The sequence below is a fragment of the Excalfactoria chinensis genome, chromosome 11 (assembly GCF_039878825.1).
Source record: "Excalfactoria chinensis isolate bCotChi1 chromosome 11, bCotChi1.hap2, whole genome shotgun sequence".
NCBI classification, from domain to species: Eukaryota; Metazoa; Chordata; class Aves; order Galliformes; family Phasianidae; genus Excalfactoria; species Excalfactoria chinensis.
The window spans coordinates 13,103,843-13,131,098 of record NC_092835.1 but is presented as its reverse complement, the minus strand read 5'-3'; the positions used below and the strand labels follow the sequence as shown (position 1 = coordinate 13,131,098).

General features: G+C 37.7%; 1 long non-coding RNA gene across 1 annotated transcript in view; it reads left to right on the top strand.

The window, feature by feature from the left end:
* The first annotated feature begins 4,070 nt into the window (after positions 1-4,070).
* The window catches only part of LOC140257504 (uncharacterized), a 61,659-nt gene continuing 38,473 nt past the window's right edge, over positions 4,071-27,256 (top strand). Inside the window, exon 1 of the long non-coding RNA XR_011905034.1 lies at positions 4,071-4,165. This is a non-coding gene — a long non-coding RNA (uncharacterized lncRNA). The remainder of the gene's footprint in view (positions 4,166-27,256) is intronic.

The following is a 27,256-nucleotide window of genomic DNA, read 5'->3' as shown; positions in this document are numbered from 1 at the left end:
ATCTGCTACCTGCTGCAGGCTACAGGATTAATTCTGAAACATGTAATTTAGCAAAGGAGCAAGACTTCAGTCTGTTCAGCAATTGGTGGCAAACGCTTTGGTGTAGGTAACTACATTACTTTGTGCACAGTCACTCAGTCCAGTGCTTTGGACTGTAATTCTGTTTCTTATTTTTGGTAAGGCTGGGCACTCTGTATTCCTCAGAATATTTTATTAGTAAAAAAAAACCACAAAAGTTCCAACTAGTTCCATTATGCATGTTTCTTATTTCTTATCTCACTTTGAACTATGCGTGTTTTTGAACCCTATACATTTTGTAAGTCCGTGAACTGTTATTCTGTCCGTGAACTGTCTGGTCAGATAAAAATCATGTTGTCCATGTGATTCAAAATTTATGTCTGTTTAATTTGTCAATTTTACTCATTAATTTTGTAATAGAGTCAGATTTTCCAAAATACATTGTATGTAGAAGGGGAAGTATATGCATGGCCACAATCCCTTGCTTGTTGTATATTGGGCAAATGTTTGCCCCAGTTTGATTTCTGCAAGTACTAATCATATTTACCTCTTCATGCAGTTACCCAATTTACATTGCAGTTATGTTAAAGATCTTGGCTCCACATATGAGATGAAAAAATATATGCAAACCTCTACAGTTCGGAAGAACATCTTGACAGTGCATCATTTCAAGGACAGTATTGCAAAGTAAGTCACCTGCTACCACTTTTATTATTGCCAACATTAAAGTGAGAACAGGTTAAGCATTGAGGCTTCAAAAATGTAGGCAGAAGGTATCACCTGAGACAGAATTGTAATGAAAAAGTCTGTGTTTCAAACAGAACAAACCAAATATACTGCAGAACTATGATAGTATCACCATGAAGCCAGACATGTGGGAAAAGCTTTTATCAGCTTCTCAGATGTGATTATGGGCGTTTATTTACTAACGTTCAATTATTATAATCTCCATTACCTTCCTTTTATAACTTTCATCCTAGTGATAGACTTGCTACCCTACTGGAACCAGTGGTTTTATGGCTTGAACTGTACTTGGTGTGTTTATTGATCTAGTATTTACATTTAGAAATGATAAAACCCATGTGTGAGTTCTGTGCAAGCTTCCTTCTGACAGAGTCCAGCCAGACAAATCTAGAACCTCCATTATATTCCCACAGCAAGGTGGTGTGAACCTTCCTGTGTGTCAAACTGTACTGTCAGTGCATACATTGACTTAACTTGGAAAGCTTGGGCTTTCCACCACTGATGAGACTATGGTGTCCTATGAGATTTTGCAATTGAAATTCCAGGTGTATTTCAACTCTGGTAATAGTAAGATTTTGACCATTTCTCTGTTATTATTCATGAAAATCTATAGGTCTAAAATAAATGTATACATAATAAACTCTAGGATTTGTGTGTGTATATATATATAATATATATATTATATATATACTTGCCACATATATGGTGAGCGCTTTCAAATCACTCTGGAGATGTAAGGATATTATACACTGCAGAATTTTTCCTTAAATATATGAACACCATGGTATAATGTAAAAGCAACTCTCTTTTTGCACCATTTTTTAAGCTCTTCAGGTTAGTTTCATTGCACTAAACGTTTGTGTGCTAATCAAACCCTCTTTATGAAGAATCTTTCTTAGTATGTATAACATGTTTTCTTTCTAAACACAGTGTAAATTTTTCTAAAAGAGGTGCTTTGCAAACAAGCTATTATGGTACTAAAGAAAACATTGATTAGTTTTAAATGGCAGTAACAATTCAAGTGCATGTAAAGACAAGTACATTTGCTTTTCAGGTTGAGCCTCTATATTTAATAATTGAAGGAAAAAATACAATAAAGTTCAATAGAGGAAGCTTCTGTAAAATGCATTATACAATAATGTACAACTGCTTTAAGTACAATTGCCTTACCAGATGATATTATGGCTTTCACTTAGACCATTTTTTAAAACGAAATATTCATTTATTATTTTCTTATTTGAAAATATTCATTACTTGAAAAGGTTGTTGATTCAGGAGACTAAAAAGTCAAGATATTATCAGAAAGAAATCAAGAAAATATGGTGGCCAGCTCAATTAATCTGTTTATCCTTTGTCTTGTCAGCATTGGTTTTACGTGTGAAAACTCTGTCTTTAGGGGATTTATTTCTAAGTTCCTCCAATATAATTGTGTTCACTTAAACCAGAATTATAGAAACAGATTTTTCCTATAAACCATGCAGATAAGTTTATAAATGTTCTTGACTCTTTTTATATCTGCTGATTGTACAAGTCACTTGGTGTCCACATCAGAACCTAGCTGCATTATTCTAACACCCTGTATGCTCAAAAAACCCACTACTATTACCTATTTAGTTAGTTAGTTAGTTAGTTTGCATCACCACTTAATCCTTTTAGCTCATGGAAGTAAAGTAAAAGCAAGTGCTGTGAACTCTGAAGATATGGCAAGCTTCAAAACTGACATAGAGATGTCAACTCATATCAAATAAACTTCAGAAAAAACAGAAATAGAATATAGATATAGATATACATGATAGATATAGAAATAGGTATGGCAGAGAGAGAGAAGAGAATGATAGGGCATGCTAAGTTGGCATTGTTTGTTGCATAAAGGTATTGGGTTGGGGGCTGGAGAAAGACTAATGAGCATACAAGCAGAAAAGGGGAAGATATAGGCAAAACCACAAAGGATAGGGAGAATGAATTTAAGACAGTAGATTATGACCCAGATTGAAATTCTAGGGACTTAAATGAAATTTTCCATCTAACAAATGGAAGACAAATGGTCTGATTCAGAGCTCAGGGAGATTTGCTGAGGTTCCAATAAGATGCACCTTTTAATTGTGATTCTGCTAAGTTTTGCTTATATGGAAAATGTGTAATGGCTAAGGTACGAAAGGGAAACATAAGTGTTAACAATTCCATCATGTGTTGCAGCTCCTATTTCATATCAAATTACTTAAGGCCACACCATGTATATTCTGTAGACTCTCATAAGTGCATTCAGACATGTACACACTGCAGATTGGGAATGGATAGTTTTGTAAGGGCCTCCAACTCAATAGCATTAAAGATGATAAATGAATATATAAACCTAAGGGGAAAGTGGCAAAGTTAATAGTGAACTTTTTTGCATAAAATAATAACTGCTTCCAACATTTTACAAAGTCCTTTCTCAGCTTAATGCATGTTGATAAAGATTGGTTGTATATACCATTTCCTTCTCATCTCACTACTGCATATTTGCAGTTTTTCCTTATGATGTCTATTCCCTTTAAAATCCAATTTTCTAGTTATACCAGTATTTATTGAAAGCTTGACTGTAAAGTCTCTGTTTACCCAAAGATCTATTTTTATCATAACTGTTTATAATGGTTAAACCTCAACAACTTAAACACTTTACACAAAATAATGTATTTTCAATAAATTGAAATATTAACCAATCATATGTAATGGCTCAGTTCTAGCAAATGGATTGCTAGAAGTCCTTAGGGTTTCATATAAATTGAAAACTGTATTGACTGACCAAGCAGCACTCGAATTACATTGCATTTGGATCAAAAAGCATAGAAAAAGTTCTCATTATAGTTCCCTGACATTAATTTGAGCATTTTTATATGTGTGTCCTATTAAGTACTTTAAGTGCTTTTTGATAATTGTGCTTTGTAGTTTTTACTGCACTTCAGCCTATTCCCAGTTCAATTTCCTCTTTTATCCGATGTTTGAAATATTGATTTCTGACAGATAAAAGCAAACCTTATAATCTCAGCAGCATGCAATAAGTGAGTAAGACGGGGCTACGGAATGCATCAGGGAATGGTCATATTTGAAACCGTCTTTGTTTTATTACATTTCGTCAACAGAATTTACTTACCGCTTGCTGATATTTATGTAAAAGCAGGACTCCTGATAGTACAGTGATATTACCAGTTCCTGGTATACTTTTGCATTTAGTAAGATAAAAGAAGAAACTCCCTTGGTGGTTGATGATTGCAGCTGCTTAAACTGCTGTCAGCTGGCTTGAAGTAAATGTGATTTATCTTCTTCAGATTGTACGGCGTCGTGTCCATGAACTTCCAGGGTTCGCATTAAAATCTGACAGAACATCAGAGTGCCAGAAGCTTCTCATATTGTGGCTCTAGAGGTAAGAGCAAAAGACAGTATGTTTTATTCTGTGTTTGGCAACGATGTCCAAACCCTTTGCAAAGTTCTTGTAACATAAAAGTGAGCTTAAGGAAGTGGGTGGGAATTTTGAACATGAACAAATACAGTGGCAAGATGTTAAGTAATATAGACTGGTCTTTGTGATGTGTTGTCCACAGATTCTAGAAGTTAGAAAACAGACTGAAGGATTCAGTCCAATTCAGTTTCTAGTCGAACAGCTTATGCTATCCTAGGAATTCAGTTTCTCTTCTTCTTGAGTATATCTTATGAATTTATGAAAATCAAAACCCAAGTGCTGTTTTAGAAGTTCAGAAAGGTTCGTTGGGTTGCATAGCAGTTCTGGCAATCAATAGTGAATGTGTCAATGTGAGAACACAACAGAGTCTCCATCCTTAGCACCAGGTCAGCCTGAATCTGACTATCCTTCTCAAGATATACATTTTTAGAAGAATTCATTTACCTGAGGACATGTGCAGGAGGAATAAAGGCAGGGGAAGAATCCTCTTTTGACAGTCCTGAAATGAACAATGAGATTTTCTTTAATCCCAAGTTAGCCATTCCTTGTTTAATGTATCCTGATAATTCAGTCATCATTTTTTGTTTTTTTTTTTCCTCAATCTTGGAAATACTTTGCCATGTTTGAGGTCCCTTTCAACCCAAGCTCGTTCTATGATTCTATGATCTTGCATCAGGTCTTTCACACGCTTGGATATAGGGTTTGTTCCATAGGAGGGGCATTTTAAAATATACTGCTGGTGAGTGTTAGTTGTTATGAGCTGGGACTCTTCAGCCACCTAGCAGCTACAAGTTTAATCTCACAGAAACTAAAGTTTTCGTTAATAAGCAGTTAACACTTAAAATGTTAATAGCCCTTCACTGCATTCTGGAAATGTTGTGTTAGTGACAGCCAGGCATGGTTCTGAGGAATGGCAATCCTGGAAAAGTGATGAGGCTGCCAAGGAGAAAAGAACTTCTGAGCCCTACAAACCCTGATCATAGCCCATACAATAAAGACTGATGGAACAAAGTTTGCTCAGTAGTGGAATACACCAGAGGTAGAGTCTGTAGGAAACTAGAGAAAACAGTGGATTAATTAGGAAGGATTAGTGGCTTAGGAGTTGAGTTTAAGTTAGAACTAGAGGTCTAAAATCAAGGATCAAGGTGCATGGCCCAGTTAGTCCTAGCTCCATCTGGACTAGGTTGCTGACATCAAGGCACACCATGATATTGACCTGCCATATAACGTAAACATTGGCAGAAAATGGTGTGGAGGCAGGAAATGAGAACTAGCTGGAGTTAAGCTTTGCAGCAAGGTTTCTTCAATGATGATCTGAGAGTTGGGAAGTCTGAACCAGCAAGGTAACAGATCTGAAATAATTGAACATTTAACAATAAGAAAAAAGACAAGCAAATGTGTCTGAATATTAAACTAAATTAACTAAACCAGATATTGTAAAATAATCTTTTTTATGTTTCTAAATCCAACTTTAACATGCAATCTGAGCCCAACTGAAATTTTTATGTCCCAGTAGACCAACATAGAAATACATATGTATTTTCAGGCTACATTCCTATACATTCCAGATATAGGGATAAAGTATCATCACTAAGATTCTGCAGTGGGTGATAACAAAACCAAAGCCAATCTCCATTAGAATTTCAAAGGAGCTGTTTAGCATTTTTCATACTGGATTGGTTATTTACAGATCTCTTTTTAAACAGAAAAAGCATTGGAAAAGGTTTATCTAATAAATCAAAACAATTGTGAATTCAAATCCCAAAGCATAACAGAAGCTGTCTCTTATAAAATATTATGTATGCGATGCTATATTGCATAGCTGAATGGAAAGTGCTACCATGAAGCATTGGAAATAATTAAAAATGCAAAAGTGCATTGTGAAAAAGAATGGACATCAGATTTTAGTTGAAGTTCTTATGGGAATCCAGTTGGGAAGCAAGTCATCATATATACATCCTCACATTTTCTGATGGACTGTTTCAATCTGACATAGTACATTATTTTATATGTATACACATTTCAGTATGACAGCTGATAAATTTATCCTAATATTTTTGTCAGTGAAATTTCATCTTCTAATTCAAATCTTGATACTTGAACTGATAGCTTTGGGGACAGCAAAACTAATACTGTTAAACCTAAAAGCTGTTGAACACCTTCAGAGGACTGAAATGTAATATCCCTAACTAGCTATGAGGATAACCATTTGAATTAAAGGAAAGCTGTCTCCACATTCCATGATTTCTCAGAAATAAAATTGATGATGGTAAAATATTGCACTACAATCAGTTTAAGCATTCAATAAGTGAAACGAAAGCTAAAAAAGTTTGGTTACATTGATCTGGATGCAAGGTTGAAGTGCAGATAGTTTTGGGTCTTTTCTGCGCATGTTTTAAAGTTTGGCAATGTGTGCTGCTCTTTCAGTGCTTACTCATTCGTTTTCCATTTAAAAATGTACTTCAGCACTAATCTGATATCGTACAGCTGCTCCTTCTTTCAGCATAGCAGCTGAGGGAAGTGCTTGCTATAAGTTACTACGGTGTTTATGCTTATAGGTGCAATCTAGTATATTTTACCAGAACATTTTCTATTTTGCCTCACCTCTGCAAAGGGTAAGAGAAGAAACTGTCACCTGAGATGACTTCTGTCATCTTAGGTAATCTGAGCAGCTGCAATTTCTATTTCTGTGTAAACAGTGTAAGAAATTTAGAACATTATAGTGGCAGTAAATATTACTCGTAGAGTTGTATCTTTTCTTGCTGTGGTGTTTTCTGCCTGCCTAAGCAAAATCACTTTCAAATTTTACCTGAGATTTTTGGATTACTTTTCAATAGAACCTCATACTTTTATGAGCCTCACCGTCTGGCACTCCAGAAGAATGCTTGGGGAGTTCGTGCTCTAGGAGTAGGTTTGCAAGTATTTTAATGATTCTGTTTTAAAGTTAGGCAAACTGTGAATATCAGAATATGATTATGTAACTAAGAAGTTACTCATCCACTTCATTAAAACAGTGCAGCTTTAGTTCCTATTTACTTCAGTCTTTCTACCTTTTGCTTTCTCTTTGGTTTTAGCAGCTGTTGTACTGTCAAATAAGGACAGCAGCCGCCATCAGGGCTGTGCTGTGAAAGTCCTACCATTCACCACTGCCATAGTGAGCGCACGTTTATCAGCCTGGTGGCACACACAGAGCCTCTGACGTGACAGTCCTGTCTTGTAACATACTCTGAACCTGGAAGTACTCAGCAGCTAGTCCGCTCATGTTGATTTCCATGTTAAACAAAGTGTCTAAAGTGCCAGAAGAGTGATACCGAGCGCATTACATTGTTGTAGCCAACTGACAATATTTCTCCTTACTTTAGCTCCTTAGCACCGTCTTTAGCTGAGGTAGGGAAGAACACAAATTGCATGACCCTAGGGAACCTTGTATCAACATTTATTATTGGAAAAACGTATGGCTTTCAAAAGATAAAATGTATTTCAAATACCACATCTCTGCCTACGCTGAGCTGTATGCAGCTGTGATGTACACCTCGTACACTCTCTATTGACAGATGTGAAGTTCACGTAAGAGCAGAATTTGACCAGCTAAATTTAACTTAATAGAATGACAAATGCTCCATAGGCAAAGGATTTCCTAAACATTTAATGCTATAGCACGTCTGATATTCTGTTTTCAGATTTAGACCTAGATAGTCTGGTTATCGGGATATGCAGTAATAAACTAGCAAAGGAATATGTTTATTTTTTGGTAGTGACCTAAAATATAGTTTAGAGTGATGACTACTTAGTAACTCTGGGAGGGATTTATTTGAATCTAAATTTACCTTTATATTTTTATCCTTTTTTTTTCCTCTTTTGTTCTCAATTATCTGAGCAATATTTTTATCTTAGAATGTATTAAGGAAAGCATTCAAATTACTTCAATTACTTAACAGTAATGATTGAGGTTTTAAAATTCAGAATAACAAGAAAAATCATTTTTGTCATGAATTCTAGGAGAGGTTTTATTGATGTTAATGAAATCTTCTAATTTTTAACCCTTTTTTGTGAATATGTTGTTCACATGGAAGTTCTGCAAATGACTGGGACAAAGCTTTGAGAACAGTGACCCACAATGACATTGCCTCTACTGCTCCTACTGTAGAAGAGACACAGAAGCAATTGCCACACAATATCCTATCACCGTAATATTTTGCTGGAGTTCCTAGCAGAAAGGACAGCTAAAGCAAAGCAAATAGCAGCTCAGTAGTTAGTCCCTACCCTGAAATCTCAGGTATTCAACAAGATACGGATTTTTCATAAAGGTTATGGCGTTTCAGTTCTCATCACTGGTTAAAAGAATACATTCTTAGATAATACATCATGGGGATGGATCCTTCATTCTTAACTTTATTTTCTCCTTTCCTTAGAAACCATAGAATCTTTTGAGTTGGAAGGGACCTTTTAAAGGTCATCAAGTCCAACTCCCCAGCAATGAACAGAGACACCCACAGTTCCATCAGGTGCTCAGAGCCCCATCCAGCCTGGCCCCGAATGTCTCCAGGGATGGGGTTTCCACTGCCTCTCTGGGCAACCTGTTCCAGTGTTTCACCACTCCTGTAGTAAAAATGATATCCAATCTAAATTTCTTCTCTAAGTTTGAAACCATTTCCCCTTGTCTTGTCACAACAGACACTGCTAAAGAGTATGTCTGCTTCTTTCTTAGAGCTCTATATTAAATATTGAAAGGCAGCTATCAGGTCTCCCCAGAGCCTTCTCTTCTGCAGGCTGAACAGCCCCAGCTCTCTCAGCCTGCCCTTGTAGGGGAGGGAGGCATTCCATCCATTGTATCATTTGTGTGGCCTACCTCTGGATGTGCTCTAGCAGGTCCTCATTTCTCCTGTACTGAGGTCTCCACACTGGGATGCAGTACCCCAGTTGAGGACTCACCATCACAGAGCAGAGGGGCAGGATCCCCTCCCTTGACCTTCTGACCAGATTTCTTTTGATGCAGCCCAGGATACAGTTGGCTTTTTTGCCTGCACATGTTCAGATTCCACCCCCTATACCCGCAAGTCCTTCTTGGCAAGGCTGTACTCTATTGTTACATCCCTTAGATTTTACTGATACGAGGCGTTGCCATGACCCAGGTACAAGACCTTACATGTGGCTTTGTTGAACTTATGATGTTCACCTAGGTCCACCACTCAGCCTGAATAGAAACCAGTCCTTCAGGTGTGCTGACTGCACCACACAGCTTGGTGTCATCTACAGACATGCTGAGGGTGCACTCAATCTCACTGTCAATGTCACTGATGAAGGCATTAAAGAGCACTGGTCCCAGTACTGACCCCTGAGAGACACCATTTGTCACTGACCTCTATCTGGACATCAAGCCATTAACCACCACTGTCTTGGTTCAATCTTGCAATCAGTTCCTTGTACATTGAACACCCATCAAATCCAAGTCTTTCCAATTTGGAGAGAAGGATCTCATTGGGGACCGTGTCAAAGACCTTACTGAAGTCCAGTTAGATGACATCAGTTCTTTTCCCTTGTCTACTGATGCAGGTATGCAGGTATACCATCATTAAAAGTGACAACCTTAATCATGCAGAACTTTTCCTTGGTGAAATGACATGATTTTGTAGGAAAAAAAAAGAAAAGAAAAGAAAAAAAAATCAATTTATATTTTTATCACATTTTAAAGAAGGTATGAAAAGTAATATTGGGAAAGATCTGTCCAATCCTCACAGTTCCTGGGTGTACCCACTTGTAGCATCAGTAAGAGAAATTCAAACTTGGATTCTTCCATTACTGGGTGAGTGAGCAAACTGATGGGATGTCAGCTCTTCAGAGTAGTTACAAAGGACATCATTCCTCAACTTGTCTTCTAAAAGCTTCACTCTAAAATAAAGTATTTTTTCAAGCTCTAATGATAAAGTTTTTATACAGCTCAAAGCATTCTTTTCATCTACTGCAATTTGGAAAAAAAAGGAAGAAAAAAAAAGTTATGTGTTGTACAGCCAAAGAATTCTTCTCTATGATAGTTATTACTTCATTGTAACCCTGCACTACAGACAGGCCACTGCTGGGGCACACATGCTTCAGCTGCACATCTAAGAGACTAAATTTCAAATATTTGCAATTAGTGCAATTTCAGTAATATCTGACCACTTATCTAAAGAGTAAACTTGGCTTTATATTGTCTCCTTGAAGCAAACCTTGCCTACACTGGGACTTGGGGAAAGAATTTACTGAAAGGAACCAACTGTCAAAACATGATTTTGAAACTGACTAGAGTGATTCTTACTAGGGAGAGAAGCAAAGAAGCTAAATTCACAAGGTAAACCACCAAGTATTTCTGGAAGACTGCAAAAGGTGTCTGAAGGAAACTGTCAGCATTCTCCCATTTCCCATGATGTCATTAGTTCAGTCTTATGGCCTCTGTACCAGGATCCCACTAATCTTCTACAATCTGGCTCAGTTTCTTTCCTTACAGCTGCTCCATGCCTCCTCCATCTTTGTCTAGTGTCTCTTCTGTTCCCCTCTGTGTCCAGGCTGGAGTCACATTCCCTTTGGAAATTGTGAAGGAATATTTTTATGGCTAATTTAGCTACAAATATCTGGGTCTTTGTATATTTTGTTGCAGATTAGTATGTTTTGTTTTCTTTTATTGTTGTAGAGTGGAGTGGATACTGGTCTAGCATCACACAATTTTGTCTGTTATCAGAAGGAAACCCTTGTTACACATCTAAGAGTTTCACTCCCTAGGCTTCCTGGCTATCTTTAAGCCTTACAAAAGCCTGCCTATGCAGCTCAAGCTACTTTTAAACATACAGCTTGAACCCCTGTTTGTCTAAGAAGGCAAAAGTTATCACCAAAAATGAAAAGGATTCAAAAACCTGATGCTTTCACTTGAGCCTTTTCCTGATAGGAGCAAAACAGAAGAGAGAGAAAAGAAAAAAGAAAAAAGAAAAAAGAAAAAAAAAAAAAAAAAAAAAAAAAAAACCACAACAACAACAACAAAAACCACAAAAATATATGCAGGATTAAATATTTTGAGCCTTCCTTCCTAGATGACATATTTTCAGAATTTGTTTTTCAACATGGTGAAACTGATTCTGTAACAGTGCACTAACAATAAACTAGTAAGAAACTGCTGGGTGTGGTGCCCCTGCACACACCTGCGCATCGTTATTGTAACGAGGGAGAGCTGTGAAATCAGAGAGCAGGTGCTGGACTGGAAGAAGTTGCCATTTTTCAGCCTGATCAGAAAGAAAAGGTTGCAGACCGCATGGAGCTTGGACTTAAGACCAGTGAATGTGGAAAGGGGTGCTTGAGAAGAGATCAGTTGGCCATGAGGAGCAGCATGGAGGCTTCCGAGGCAGTCTGCTTTGTTGTACCAGGTCAGTTCTTGTTTCTCTTCTGTTTAAAGCATAAGGGTTTTATCCTCTCATTGAAAGCAAAAGAACTGTGGGGTAAAGCAAGTTCTGCCTGAGATTAGAAAAGTGTGAAATGGAGGTTGCTTGTTCTTATTGAAATAGAAACCACTGCCTGCATGGGTCTGTAGGCTATGAAGAGTGGCTGGGTTTTATTTGTTGATTCATGCTGAAAGTGCCTATATGGAAAAGAGAAGACAGGCTGTTGTTCTGTGAGGATATTTGATGTAGGAATTGTGCTGCCTGGGTGCAAAGAGGGCTTGCTAGAGTATTGTCAGTCACTGTATATTTACAATTTGAACGTTTTTGGAAGTATGAACAGATGGAAGAGGAAATGCTGTGAAGTTTTATTTGTTTGGTTTTTTTTCTGCATATGTTACTATGTAAGCAATGCTTGTAAGGGCATGTTGGTGTTTCAGTTCTGACTGCATGGGGACAGCATATCCAGTGGGACAACCTGTAGGAGCAATCCTGTCTTTGCCAATGATTTACAACTTGTGCAAGTGTCTTCCTTTTTCTGTTTCTTCCCATTTCTTTGCAGTGAGCTAACTGAAAAGCAGTGCTAGCTGTGCATATTGCAGCCTAACAAGTGTCTTTTCTGAAGGATCTGTTACCTCTATTTTAGACCTCTGTTAAAATCGTTGGTTGGTTTGTTTCAGTCCTGAGCTCTGAATGGGCAAACTCCCCTTTATATACAATGTGTTCCGTAAAAAAACAAACAAATATAGGGGATATATTATACAAATAGGCTGTTGCACAGACCTCGTTTTCAGTCTGTACTGCAATATGAGTGAGAATTAATCACCAATTGTAGCTCACTAAAGCAAAATAAGAGATTTGTACTTTGCGGAAAAAGGAGAATGTGTGTTCCTGACAAGAGTGTATTTGGCTATTAATGTCTTTATTAAAATAAAGAAGATAGGGCCATGGAGGAAGGAGTTGTAAAATAGGGCCGTCCCTGTAGTAAAACCAGGCATTCAGCTGTTAGTAATTGGCAGTGCTCCAACAGCTTCAGCTCAGCTATGTTGATTTTGCCAGCTGAGGAACTGACCCTGAATATTATCAAAGTTTTCTTGGAGGTGGCAGGAAAAGAAATCCTTTACAATTTCCTCTTAAAGAACTCAGGATTTCCGTTTTTGTAACTGCAAACTTCTGAACAATTCAGAATGAAATGTGGAGCACAGGGACAGGCAACACCACGCTGACTGCATTTGATTAGGGTAATCCTTTTTTTCCCTTCTATGTGGTTACTACAGCCAAGCAATTATTTATCCTACTATCAATTGCTTGAAGCACTGTAGACTACAGGTTAAATATTCTCATGTCAGTGTGAGTTTCTACTCCAAGTTCTCATTGAAATCTAATGGCTTTCATCTTCAAAAGAAATTTTAATGAGTTCAAAGTATCTACCCTTCTGTTTTAATTGTTGTACTTCATACACTTCACATTCTGGAGATCAAAACCACGTACTTCTCATTTCTTTCTCACCTGAAAATACTGTTGACAAGCTCTTTCCAGAGCTCTCTTCTGTCTGCTTTTTATCGCAGTCATATTAATGTGACACGCAGATCCAGAAATATGCAACATATGCGTTATTGAAACATACATCTAAAACTTATGCTTAGCACTTAAAAAGTTAACCTGTGCCTACCAGAATTACTTTAATACCTGAAATCAGAGACTGCTCGCTATTTCAGTATCTGAAATAGTCAAAACAGAGCTAAAGCACTAAATAAGTGGTGGTAAACATTCACGGTACAAGTACCCATTGACTTCTCCTGGACCACATGTGAAACAAAGCATGCAGAAAGTATTTTTGTATATGTATGTGTAGGCAGCTGTGAATATGCTGTTGAGCTGTACTTTTCTCACTTCCTTGGGCCAGCTTGTGTGTATCTTAGGTTATATTCATTCATTCTCTTTGGCATCTTCATGCATTCTTTTTGGTTTGATTGTATCCTTTCTTTCATTTGTTCTCATTATAAATACTAACTGCTATTGGCTGGTTGTGATAGACAATAGACAACTTTGCAAGTGAAAAGATAGCTGTATTTTCCAAAGCAGCTGTAATTGCAGTTTTTAATTCAGTCAGGATTTAGAATGTAAATGAAACGCAAGTATGACCTGCTGGCAGTTGTAGGGGTTAAAGCTTTCTGAAATACTCATCTAGTAGTTTTCCAATATTATGAACAGGCTGCATTTTGTTTATTCAACCAGCTCTTACTTAGGGAGAGTTACTTCCCTTTTGGTTTCATATAAAATTGTGTAGCATAACGTACTTGGATCAAAGTGCAAAACATGATGTTGGAGGGTGTGAGCTTGACATGCCATTGGCCTTGCAGGATATACTATGTGGACGTAGATTAAGTGATTCTTTGACCCGTTCCACAGGTCTGGAATGTCTTTTGTATTGCTTTTAGCAGGTTGTCCAGTAGATGATAATCCAGAGAGCTGCATGCTGTATGCTCCAATAACAATGGTTAGCAGGCTATGAAAATCTTGATCTCTGTCCGTTAATAAAAATGCATTAATAAAGGTGGCCAGATCACTTAAGACCATAAGAAAGTGGGATAAAGCAGTACTAGAACTATCTCTTCATTATAGTTGATACTTTTTTTATTTTATCAGTTGTGACAGTGAAGTGTTAAGACCTTTCATAGTTCGCTATTCCAGGCTTAATGCTGGTTCTTAGATGTGGACCAAACCCAAACACCAAATCCTGCTCTAGGCTGTTAATATATATTAGCAACAAGTTGAACATTCATCTTTGTACTTGGCTTTAGTTACGGTACGAAGCTTTCTTGGGAAAATGTGATGGAAGAGGGCAGCCTAGTATCTGGTTATTTTTTATGTGCATGTGGGAAATGAGGGATACTGCACAAAAATGGATTGCTTGCATTTTAAAGATATATTGAGTCCACTGAATTATATCCAGTTAAATCTAGATTAAATCTGTTTTCAGGATTTCTGAAGTACAGCAACAAAACCCAGATCTGGATTTCTAGATCTGACCGCTTGGTGTAGAGCTTTTTAAAAAAAATCCATAGTTAGTAAATGCCATAAGCCAGTACTTGTACTTGTCTCCTGATCCAGTTTTAGAGCTCAGTTACTAGTTATTGAAGAATCTTTAACACTGTGCTTTTTGAGCTGCTAATTTACTATCAGCCATCCAAGGATAGATTGCTAGAGCATAAATGAAATGCTGTAATTATACAAGGGAGTGGGTCGCTGACCTTTGGATTGCAATATCTTGTCTCTTTTGTCCTTTCCTTACACCACTCAGTCTATAGGATGAAATTGCATCTTTTTCTTTGGTTGCCTCAAGAATGAGGTGGTATTGGAAACTAGTGAGGCGTGGTACAATGTTGATGTTCATAGCTTGCAATAACTTACCTATTTTCATTTTGTTTGATTTTATTAACACCTGGGTCTCCAGGGAACACAGGAAGGAGGGAGGAGAGGGAAGAAGACAATACTTCAGCAATAATCTAATGATCAGCACTTACACTTCCCCCCCAAGCCTTGCTGTTATATCAAGTGTCAAGATACCTCACAGCCAAGCAATTTATAATACAAAGTGTGTGCGCGTGTATAAAGGGAGATGTGCAGATGGTAGAAAGCTGTATGTCATGACACAGACACATACATGCAGGACAGCAAGGGAGTCATTAAAAATATGGATTTTTTTCTAATGCAGGGGCTGTTTGTGAGCTGCTGTAATTGGCATACATCAGTGGAACTACTCAGAAATTTACCATCTGAGCAATTAGTCATTTAATGGAAATTAAACAAAATTCCTCATAGAAGAGTGCCTTAAAAATGTTGGGCAATGTTTGAATATATTGTGAAAAGACAGAAGAAAACAGGGACTCTGTCAAGCTGGGAATATAACCCACTTCTGCAGTCAGAAGCGGAGGAGTGAGATGACAGTGCATTTTTGTTACACTCGCTTTGAGGGGTTTTCTGGTGCCCAATCTAGTGTTTCTGGATACGAGCCTGCAGTCTAGAGGTGGCAGCTAATTTAGAGTTGCCACAAGTATTTAAATAACACAGCAATACATCACAGTAATCAGCCTTAAGAGAGCTGTGATTTAACATGTCTGAATCATTGGGTTTACAGACTTAGTTGAATGAGGGGGAGTAAGGGTAGGGAGAAAGCCAAAAGCTTGTGCAGCAGTTTGTAGTTGTTTCTTGTTTTCATTTTTAGTGAAAGTTAAAAGTGAAGATGTGTCCAGATGGTTGTTTGGATTCACCATGATCGCCTGTACTCTCAAGGGCAGATTTGTTTTTTATTTTGAAGTAGCTAGTTGTGTAGGAAGCAGTGGAATCTGCAGGCTGTTGACAGTACTGTATTGCTTACTATTCATGCTCTAGTGCTGCTGCAGCAAACTTCTTGGAAAAACGAAAGGTGGTCTGCAGCTGCATGAATGGGCAAACTGACGTTATTCTCCTCTTGTCTCTTAATCTCCATCTATCATCTGTCATGTTGCTGTTATATAAGTGTGTGACCATGAAATGAAGTCAGTGGAGAGAGCAGGACCTGCTGTTCACTGAGCAGCCAGAGCCACGTGGTGTGCAGGTGGACAAAATAGCTTCCCTAGCTGTGTAGGAGGGAGGAGAGCATATTAATAGATTCAAGGTTTTACATTCACTTGCGTATGTGCACACAGCACTACTTATATTTGATCAGGGCACTGAGTTTAACGGTGTGATAAATAGACTAAAGGCAGTGGGGGCCAGGAGTGTCTACAGAAATTTAAAGCTGTAAAAATTTATCTTAGCTGAATGCATTCACTTCAGCAGAAAAATGCCCTTCTGTTACATAGGGAAAATCCTCTGACTGAAAACCTGAGTGAGAGAGTCAGTGTATCACATCATCCATGCCAGCTTCCAGAAAAGGTTTCTTTTCTCAGTATTGCTTAACCTCGCCTTTATACATGTGATCTTTGGTATATGTCCTAGTTGAAATGCTAATTTCAGCAGGGCAGTTAAATTGTTGCAAGATTTTAGGCTTAGTGGTTACTGATGTGTTGCATGGGATATCATTGCAGCATTGTTTTATGAACTCTACGATTAGTATTCACCAAAATTAAGGAAAAATTAACTTATCAGTCTATATTAACGTATTTCTCAAACTAGTAAGGCAACATAGTCCATGGAGTTTAATTGGATGCTGTTTCTGAACTAACTGTACATACACTGGGTTACTTCCAAGATCACTCATTATGCTAAACTGAACAGTAAAATCACTTTTACTGACAATTATGATGTATGCCATGCATAAATATTTCTCTTGTGTAAGTTTCTGATCTGATGCACCACGTGAGATGTACAGTGATGTGGAAAACTGTCATTGCTTCTCCTCCTACTGTTGCAGTGTAGGAAAGTTGCGTTTTTTGATAGCAAATGAGCATTCTTTGATTGCAATGAGTATTTATGCAATATATATATGAAAAACCTTATTTAACTGACTTTGAGCACTTGTTAATCTAACCTCTCAGTTTTACAGAAGTTCAGTACTACAGACTCTGTATGTTAATAATACTGTGCTGATCACACTTGGAGTGAGCAGAAGGTTCTACTACCCAGTCAGTGCCTATCTCCAGCAGGAATGAAGTTTCAGTTGTGTGGCCAGATGATCTGCTCATTCCTTTCACATTTGAGACATTCAGTTCACCACAAATTCTACTTGGCTTTTAACAGAACGTTACCTTCTTAATCTCCTTTAGAAGGGACTAAGTCCTTCAGGCTTCCTATCACAGAACATCTTGTAATGCAGATTTTCAGTTTGGGATGATCTTTCTCATAGGTAGCCATCACTGGGTTGCTCTTGGACTGTGTGCTAATACTTCTGACCAAGCTTCAGCTTTTAATAAGTTGAGTGATCTGGTTTCCCTTCATTCAACAGTCAATGAAGGTAGGAAGAAAAAAAGAAATCTCTCTAGAGGACATTTCAGACATTTTATTTTCAGATGGGGTTAATCATTCCCTGGAAAAATGAAGGGATTGGTACAAGAAAGCCCCTCATCAACGGTACCGCTATGTTCTGGTTAAGAGTGGATGTTCTAAAAAGCAGATAGGCAGATATTTAGATTGGTTAGTGGGTTACTGGAATGGCTACCTGATCTAGAAGAAAGATTTCAGTAAAGGAACACTGGTGGCCAATTTTCTGCCTGCTTTTTTTTTCTCTTCAGTATTTCAGAAGCAGCTTGTTTATATATCTGTCACGGTGACAAGGAATTGACAGATGCAGACAGTTATCAAAGTGTTCTAAAGAAATGACAATTCTCTTTTGAGAATGTAGGTCATATCTGTGTAGCAAATTGCAATAATTCTCCCAGACCTTGTCTTATCATAAAAATTCAGTTATCTCCTGGTTCTGCCTGAATACATGAATCTACACAAATCCAAATTGATTTAATAATTTCTTCTGAGAGCTTTATCAAACAGTTCTTGTTTTCAGTCTATGCAGAGTCAAGAGAAGGTGCCTGAAACTCATTCCATTACAGTTATTAGTATTTTCATGAGTAAAACATCCTGAAGAGACAAACCAAGCCCTCATTCTGGCTTGTAACACTTTCATCTCTAGATTGGTTTTTGTTTTTTGTTTTTTATACTTATTGTGCTTATTTATTTTTTATTAACCAGAACAGATTGTAAAGATGCAGAAATTTCCTTGTGTACTTTAGTGTCTTTGTGGGGTTTGGAGACCACAAAAGTAGGCTTCTGAATCCCACAGAGTTGGTGACATGGCAAGGTACTCTGCATGAAGAGTGAATACATACATGTTCTCAAAGTATCAACATGTGAAGTTACTTCAGTTGCATAGCTTTAGAACCCTATTAGGTTTTATTAGTTGTTTGCATCATCAAAGGTTGTGTCTTCATTCCGTAAGGCTTTTTGGTGGTTTGAGCATTGAAAAGATGGAAAAACATTGCTATGAACTGAGTAGTGTTTGAAGAACATCACTGCTTCCATCTGCTCTTAAGATTGACCTTTAGAACAGTGAAGTTAGCTGTTGGGCATTTTCTAAAGAGAAAGTTCACTAAAAGAGTTATAACAATTTTAGATATTAAAAACAGCAGCAAAGAAAGAATCCTAACTTGTCACTAATCCCTCTGCTGAGCTGCTGAGGGCAAACAATTTGGTCTTATCAAATTTATTCCATTTCTTGCAGTGCTTCTGTGTTTTGTAGGAGACTTTCAGTGCAGGACAATAAAAGAAAGGGAAGGGTGGGGGGAGGTTGTAGTCAGCTTTGGAAATGTATTTGCAGAGAGGCAATTTCTGGCAGATGAAACGTTGTAAATTTTGACACTTGTGTAATGACAAACCTTCCTTCTCATGGAAATATCTCTCTCTAGGCATAATGGCAGTATTTCAATTTTAGCATGTTATAAACAAATAGTGATATTTGCTCTGAGCAACATAGTGTATAAGTGAGGCACCATAGGTAGGAGGCCTGTTCACTTTAGCACCCATGTAGGCAGTCTGATCATACAGAGGGCCTCTGTCAAATCTATGGAAAGCTTTGAGTGTAAAAACTCCCAATCTTGTTTCCCTGTAATCTGCACCAGATTTCTTCCTTGGAGAGGTGGCTCTTTGGAGGGGAGAATGCAATAAATAAGAGCAAGCTCAAGTTACTGAAACAAATTTACAGTCTGTCATCTAGTATAACTGATACGACCGGAGCCAGATTTTGAAATAACCGATGAAGATCACTGCAAGGGATCTCTCCAGCTGAGACACTGCAATATGATCTTTCAAGAGCTCAATGGCCGGTGCCATGAAGTGCACCCTGGTGGGCATTGACTCACCGGGACCGCACAAAGCTTTTCATCAGTCTATTTGCATACAAGTGATCACTAGCTCTGCCAGCTGTACTGCCTACATGCGTGTCCCAGCCCTGTCTTAGCATGCTGAGTTCCTTATGGCGTCAGTCTTTCTCAAAGCAGAACAGCTTCTATTCCTCCCTTCATGCTGATGTTGTTCTGTGTAGCCTCTGATCTGCTTAAATAGCCTGTGTAGCCATGACTAACAAATCATTTGTATTCACAGCATCAGTTTCAGGGGAAACACACATGGTGGCTCTCAAGGGATTTGAATGGTGAACAAAACACAAACATTCAACCTGTTTTAAGCAGATAATTTTTCTTTCGTCAAAGCAATGTGAAGCACTGAGTTGCAGCCTATTCTGAAGGGCCCTTCTCTGAAACGTTGGGTGGTATTTTTCACTGTAAATGGCCTCCTTCCTAGCAGTTGGAGTAATCAATTAACAGGGTCCTGATTACTGATTTCAGTGAGTGAGAGAAAGAGAGGAGAATTCAGTTCCATAGCATTCATGACTCGTGTGTATTTACAAACAGGGATGAACTTTGCCATCTCTTAGTGTTTCTTTGAATCCCATTTGTAGTTCTGAATATCTACTTGATATCTGTTCAATCAGATGCATGCTTTCTGGTATATTTTGCAGTTTAGGCCTGTATAAACATAGAACCATAGAATTGTTAAGTTTGAAAAAGACCTCTAAGAACATCTGGTCCAACTGTCCACTTACCTCCAGTACTGCCCACTAAACCATGTCTCATTTTTTTGTACTACAAGCATATTAGCACTAGTTCAGCTTCATTTGCATCATACTATTGAAGTAATGTATATGAAAAGGACTGGGATTTGGCCTCTTTTAGGCTGTTCTACTCACTGAGTGGAGTGGTTAGTCATTAAAGAACTTCCTTAAGTTCTTCAACTAAAATTATTGTTGATATCAGTGGGGAAAAAAATGGAATTTGATTTCTAAGATCTTTATTAGTATCTATGCAGCAGACTGCTTTTTGTCCTTTAATGCACTGATAGGCTGTATTTATTTCTTTTTTTTAAGACATAATGTTAACCTAGGGAAAACTGGTGGAATATTTGATAATTTTAGGTAGATAAAATCCTTAGCATAGAACTGAACGTAGCACATCATGTTGCCCAACAGAGAAGTCTGTGGAGTGGAAGCCTGAAATGTGTGTGGAAGTTGATGTCAGTTGGGTTTTGAAGGTGGTGCTTTATGAGTACAATATATTAATTGATAGATATAAGGGAGCAATCAAAATGTAAATAGAATCTGGTTTACATTAATGCCTGTTTACTGTATAGATATATTATATATGCTTTTAGGAAGCCGGACTCAATTTCAAAACGTATCTTTAATTCATGAATTGTTCAAATGAATTCCATTTGCAGCTTAAAAAAAATATTGTGATTAAAAAATTATGCTTTTTCCTGCACAGAATCAACTTCATAACTTTGCATTATTTCTGTATTGAAAACTGAGCCAGAAGGGAGTCCTCTTATTTGTTCTGAAAGCATCGCTACCATTTTTAATGTTGTAAAATAATTCTCAGTTGACTGATTGCTTTCACTGTGACAGCTGAACCTTCAGTAGATTCTAATAAACTCAACTTAGGTTAAAGGCCATAATTCATTATTGTTATTGTTGTATGCTGCACATATTTGAAGTACCATATGCTGAGGCATATGTTGTAAGGTATTGTTTCTAATTATGAATTTATGGTACATATAGGATAGCTATACAAGGGCATAAAACTAAGCTCTTCTGCTTTCCACTAACAGTAAATAGAGGGTAGGCAGCATCTACTGTTAAGGAGGACTTTTACCCTTCTCTTCAGCTGTCCTAGAGTTCCCATCCTTCTGGGTGTGCAAAATGAAGTCATCTGTAGCATCTTGGAGACATTTTCTCCTCTCTAGGTGACCTGATAATGGCAGCGACTGATGTAAGTGATAGCCAAGTGTGGAAGTTCATTCTTACAGCAGTGATAGTTTAACATGAGTAGTAGGTGCACAGTGACTTAGTGGCCAATTCTCAATGCTGATGGAAGGTTCTCCTGGGAATAGCTTTTATGTGGTGACCTAAAAACCTTGAGTTCAGGAGGCAATTAGGTGGCTATCAGGATTGTGCCCTTTAATGCTAGGATAGCATTTAGTTAATAGCCCATCTACTAACGTGTGAAAGATACATACCCTTTCCCCTCAGTTGCAGCCTGTATTATGTGTGTTATTCAAAACCAAATATTTACACTCAGATCAATGTTTGAGCTTTAAATAATTGCTGGCATCTTTACTGCAGGTTGGTGTCTTTTGTCTTCTAGACCCTCAGTGACAGCTATCAAAATAATTTTACAATGCTGAACTTTTATCACAAAATTCATGTGGGAAAAATTTAACAGAATGCTTGATTATTTTGTAGCTGGGCATACTGTTACTAATGCCTGCATTTAGTGATGGAGGCTATAAACTGTAAATCATACCAGTGTTTCCCATGGCAAAGCAAGCTGCAGTAGTGATCTGACGGTGCCCTTTGACCTCTCTAAGGAAGGCATAGTGGGAAGTATGTGAGGACACTATGCTTGATTAGTCTCTCCCTAGTTTGCCTGGGTAGGAAGATAATTGAAAGCACAAAGGACTATGGAAATTGAAGGTTCTGAAATGCACTTTTCAAACACATGCAATTTTAAATCTATAATGTGTCATCTATATCAGCGGTGGACATTGTCTTCATTACATAAATACAATTCTTCCACTAATACAGTGCAAATAAGGGTTAGGCAGCATCTGCAGCTATTGTAATCCACACTTCAAAGAGCGGGATCCATTTTATATTCTTAAAAGTCTAAGAATTAAATAGAAGCTTTAAACAGAAGAACTGTTGGCCTGGTTCATTTCGCATTCTCCAATTTGTAGCATTGAATAAAGAAAGAAGTTGTATTTTGTCTACTATGTGATTTTAGAGGGGAGAAAAATAGCAGCATAGCTTATACTTGACAACAACTGGGGACTGGGAGAAGAAGGAATTTGGTTTAGCTATTTTAATACACTGCCTCTATAAACTGGTACAAGACTATTATTCTGGATGTTTTCTGGTCTGTTGAGTCCTAATGTAGCTAATCTCCAACAGATAGTACTGCCCAGGGTTCCTGTAAAACAATCATCTGCAAACATATTTATTAACCTTTGTTATTTAGCTTTCTGCAAAGTGCAGGCCACCCTGCTGAACAGTCTACAGCATTTATTTACAATGCTGACTCGTATTAGACATCATTAGGTACATAATAATTATAATAATTATGTGCATTGCTTAGGCTACCCTGCTAAATAACAACCACTTTTATTCAGAAGTCATAATTGCAGCATCTAGGCTTAAAATGAAATCTAATTAGATGTCAGTTCACCCTCTTTCACACATAATCTATATCTCCTGTACAGCTATGAAATCTATCTAGCAAAGATTTGTTTGTTTAACCTGAAAAAGGATCTGTGTGCTCTGTCAGGTTAAAGCTATAAAGTAGTGAATATTTTATAAAAATTATCAGAGTTCTTGCAAAAGAACTTAAGAGGTTTTGTATGACTTTTTTGAAGGAGGCATAATGCTATTTCACAAACCTATATCAGTGGAGATTGGGTTGTCTTTTGCAGCCAATTCTGCATTGGTTGACATAATAGCTCTGTAACTGGGTAGTGGGATATAACCTTAAAATTCCCTGTTAGAGATTCTGAGTTCTGCATATTTGAAAATGATCTTAATGTAAAGCTGTAGACCTTGTTGTGTGAGATAGAAGTCTGCAATGCTTTCAGTAAGACAAACTTTTATAGGAAATATGGGGGTGAACTGATCCTTAAAACTACATAATGATTCATTTGCTAAACCTGATTTCTCTCAGAGGAAAGGGTTAGTTGATAACATTGCCAGCGATAACTGTTTTCTCTAGCACATGACCCCATTTGAAGCTCCATCTAATCTTTTTCCAGGGCAGTAGCTGGCACTAATCTTACTCCATCTATGGCTATGAAGCCTTTTACTGTGTAAAAAGCCATATTGGATGGTCACAAAGCAAGTTTTAAAAGCTTGGGTGCTCCTGAGAAGATAGACAGAAGTGGTAAAGGGCATAAACTTAAACAGGCTCACTTCCAAACATCTAATGGGTTACAGATCTCACAGATCAGGGAGCATGTTCCTTTAAAAAAAGGCTGTATGTGAATCCAGGTACCCATAGCAAGTTGCTCAGTGCTTTTGTTCAATGCTCTAAATGTGACTGGAGCAGTTATTGGTGCAGTAACTGTGCTTCATTATTTCAGAGCTGTGAACTCTACTGTCTAGCAGAGTTATGTTAAGTGGGCTGTTAAGGACATGATCTGGTGTAGGAAGTGAAGTAGATGTATTAACATCAGTCCTGAGGATGTTTCCACCCTGAATTCTATTAAGCATATTCTGCTAGGGCAGGGCTGTGACTTGTGGCCATCTGAGTCTCCTGGTGTTTCTCATTGTTATTCAGTCCCATTCCAAAGCCTCCTTATGCTTCCTAAACACTAAATTGCTTTCATACTGCCATTTTTAATTCCAAAGCCATTTCTTCCTCTTCCAATGGAGCTCTCTTTTTCTCTTCAGCTTACCCTACATTTCTGTCATGGGTTTCCCATGACCACATGTAACTAAATTTTAAAGTTACGAGCTTTAAAATTCTCCCTTCAGGATAATTTGTGAGTTTGAAAACATCCAGACACTGCAGGCACTTCACTGACATTTATTCTGTTGTGTTAATCACCTGTAATAATATATGTAAGTAAAACTTTTCATGTTTTCCTCTCATTGCCTGGCACAGCATTGACCTCTGCACCATAACAGACTGATAGTAGTTTAATTCTAGCTTGTAATGTCAATACCACACTTTCCTTATCCCTTCACAGAAGGATATCAGAAAGACATATGATGTGTCATATGACACATGACTGACTCCAACACCAGCAATTCAGAATCTGTCTGGTCAGTCTGTGGGCAGAGCCAAGCACATACCTCCTGGAAAAATCACCTGGGTCTCTGTTTTCACTGGAACTGTCATCATCTCAGCAGTTATACCTCTTCTGGCTTAAAACTATATTGTTTGTATGCTAATAGAAACATTACTGAAGTGATAGCAAGCTTAGTGTGGTTATGTTTTAAATAGATACTTTAAAAATCAACTTACAAATATTGCTGCAATGGAAGCAAAGCGCCATATTAGCTCATGCAAATACATGCATGTACATGTGCAGTTTTCAACTAGAATTTTAAAACTGTCCCTTTGGGGTATCACAGAAACTATGACATCAACCTTTCATATAAAATACCTGTTACTCCATTCTGGTTGGCCGGGTCCCTTATCCCTTAGTGATTCTGAGCATGTATACCCATTCAATGCATGTGGATATCCACAGGCATTTCATTTATCTTGGTTGTTCTGATTGAGATGTATTCATCTTGGAAAAGAGAAGGTGACAAGTATTGACAGTTACAAAATATTAGGAAGGTTGCAAAAGTAATAAATCTGCTTCGGGAGTTTGGAATTGTTAACCAGTGAACTCTGAATGCCATGAAAGTTCAGGTTCATCTTGTAGTTACACTGCAGTGCAATGCTGTGCACTGATACTTCCTTTTCCTTGTGTTGTCATACAAATTGTTTTACAATGGCATTAGTACCTTATTTTTTTCCTCCAAGCAAATCAATTAGAAGTTGCACACGTTGAAGTGATCTGAAAAATCTCACGAAATGTGAGAGACAATAACTTTGTAGGCTGGCATAGACCAAGTTCTTTCATTAGTCTTATCTGTCAGATTTACCCAAGGGCAACACCTTGCACTTGGCCTTCTTGAGCCTCATGTAGGTCCCATGGGCCTGCTTCTCAGTCTTGTCCAGAACAGGAGGTAAAAGGTTATTTAGGAAAGTCTGAAGGGATGAAAAGAGGGATTGAAGTCTATTTCTGCTTTAGGGGCCTTACTTTTTGTGTCTCTTGTGATTCAGATGTGTGTGGTGTCACGTAGAAAAGGCTTGGTGTTATTTCTGACATATCTTGTGATAGAGATTATTAGGTGTCTTATATGAACAGGAAAACCAAGCTGGGTAAACAAGCACCTGGTTAGATATGAGGTGGACGTTAATGTATTATCAAGACTAGAAATTTGCATTTCCTTAAGTAATAATTGTACTCTTAAAGTTGTAAATTGGGTAAGGGTTTTCTTCAACAGGAAAAAAAAAATTAAATACATAGTTTTAAACTGCATGGATTCACTTGTTAAATACTTAGAAATAATGAGCAAGGAATTAATAGTATTATAACTGTACTTTGTTTCTGTTGTCTGGAGAGAAGTGAAAACAATTATTTAAAAAATATGGTGATACTTAACAAAGATATTGGACATAGAAATAAGACAAAAAATATATATATATATTTATCTCTTATTAGGAAGTGGAAACTGTTAAGACAGTTCCAAGTTTTGATTTCTAAAAGGCCAAGAACATGTGAAGCTCATTCAGTGGTGCCCCTATACTGTGTGGAAATAGTAAAATCAGGTATAAAGGTAAGATAGCTTGGCCCAAATATAGAGGGTGATTGAATATTTCTATTTCTTGTTTTTGTATTGTAAGATACTTAAGATACTGTATCACTGCCGTAGTTTACCTGATGTAAATCTTGATATTTATTTTGGCTATCTGCATTAAAAGGAAACCTTCAACCTAGAAACAAGTAAAAATCACATTTGGTAACTGAAGTCTGAAATCAGACAGCGTCAAGTGAAACAAGTGCAGGTTTTCAAAGGAGGGATGGTGAACACTAATTGCATCAGTTGTCTAGCACTTAAAGCATTAAGAGCAGAATGTGAATATTTTTTTGATGTTTCTGACATTTTAAAATGTTTTAAAGGTTCAACACCAACCAAGGTGTTGTCCTACAGCATCTGGCATGTGTTTTATAGGTGATCAAAATGCGTCACCAAGGCTGTAAATATTTGTGCTCAAAAAGAGTTGAGAAGGGATCTGAGAGTGCATACTTGTTTTTGTGGGGAGTCATCATGCAGAGCAGATTCTCTGAGTGCCTCAGTACCATTTTCACTGGCATAATTATGCTCCTTCATGCTCAAATCCATACAGTCAAACAAACCCGAGATGGTCTTGTTTGTTTGTTTGCTGGATGTGAACGCAGTGATCCTGCTTCTCCCCCTAATTTTCAAGGTCCCTTGGCATGTTGATCTTCTATCAGTTTATCTGTGTGGTTTAAGGCTGGTTGCACAGGACAGAGTGAACATGATCTAGCTGGCATAGATAAAGCCAGTGCAAGAGGCTGCTAAGTCAGCAGGAGACGGTTACAAAAGCTCTTCTAAGGGAAACCACAGCATGAGGCAACACTGTCTATAACAAGAAAAAGGAAGGATGGAAACAATCTCTTAAAAATAAAGTGCCTGACTCTAGTCTTGCTTAAAACTGGAGTACATCAGGCTGCTGGGATGAACACTGATCTGTAGGGTAAATACGGTCTGATTCAGGGCCCACATCTGACTAGTGAGGTACAGTGAGACTAAAACAAACAGGTGCGGTGCCCTTGAGAGGGGCAGTTCTCACCCCAGTCATTCCCAGCATAAGTTCAGTGAGTTTTCTGTGAATATGTTTGCTAGCAGTTCTCAGTAGAAAAAAATGTATGGGTAAATCCTTCATGTGCAGGAGTGCTGCTTCTGCAGCTGAATTCTGTTAGCTTTATTTGTTAAATATTGCACTTCTTATCTGATGAAGGCAACCGTACATAGCATATTCTGGAGAGGCAT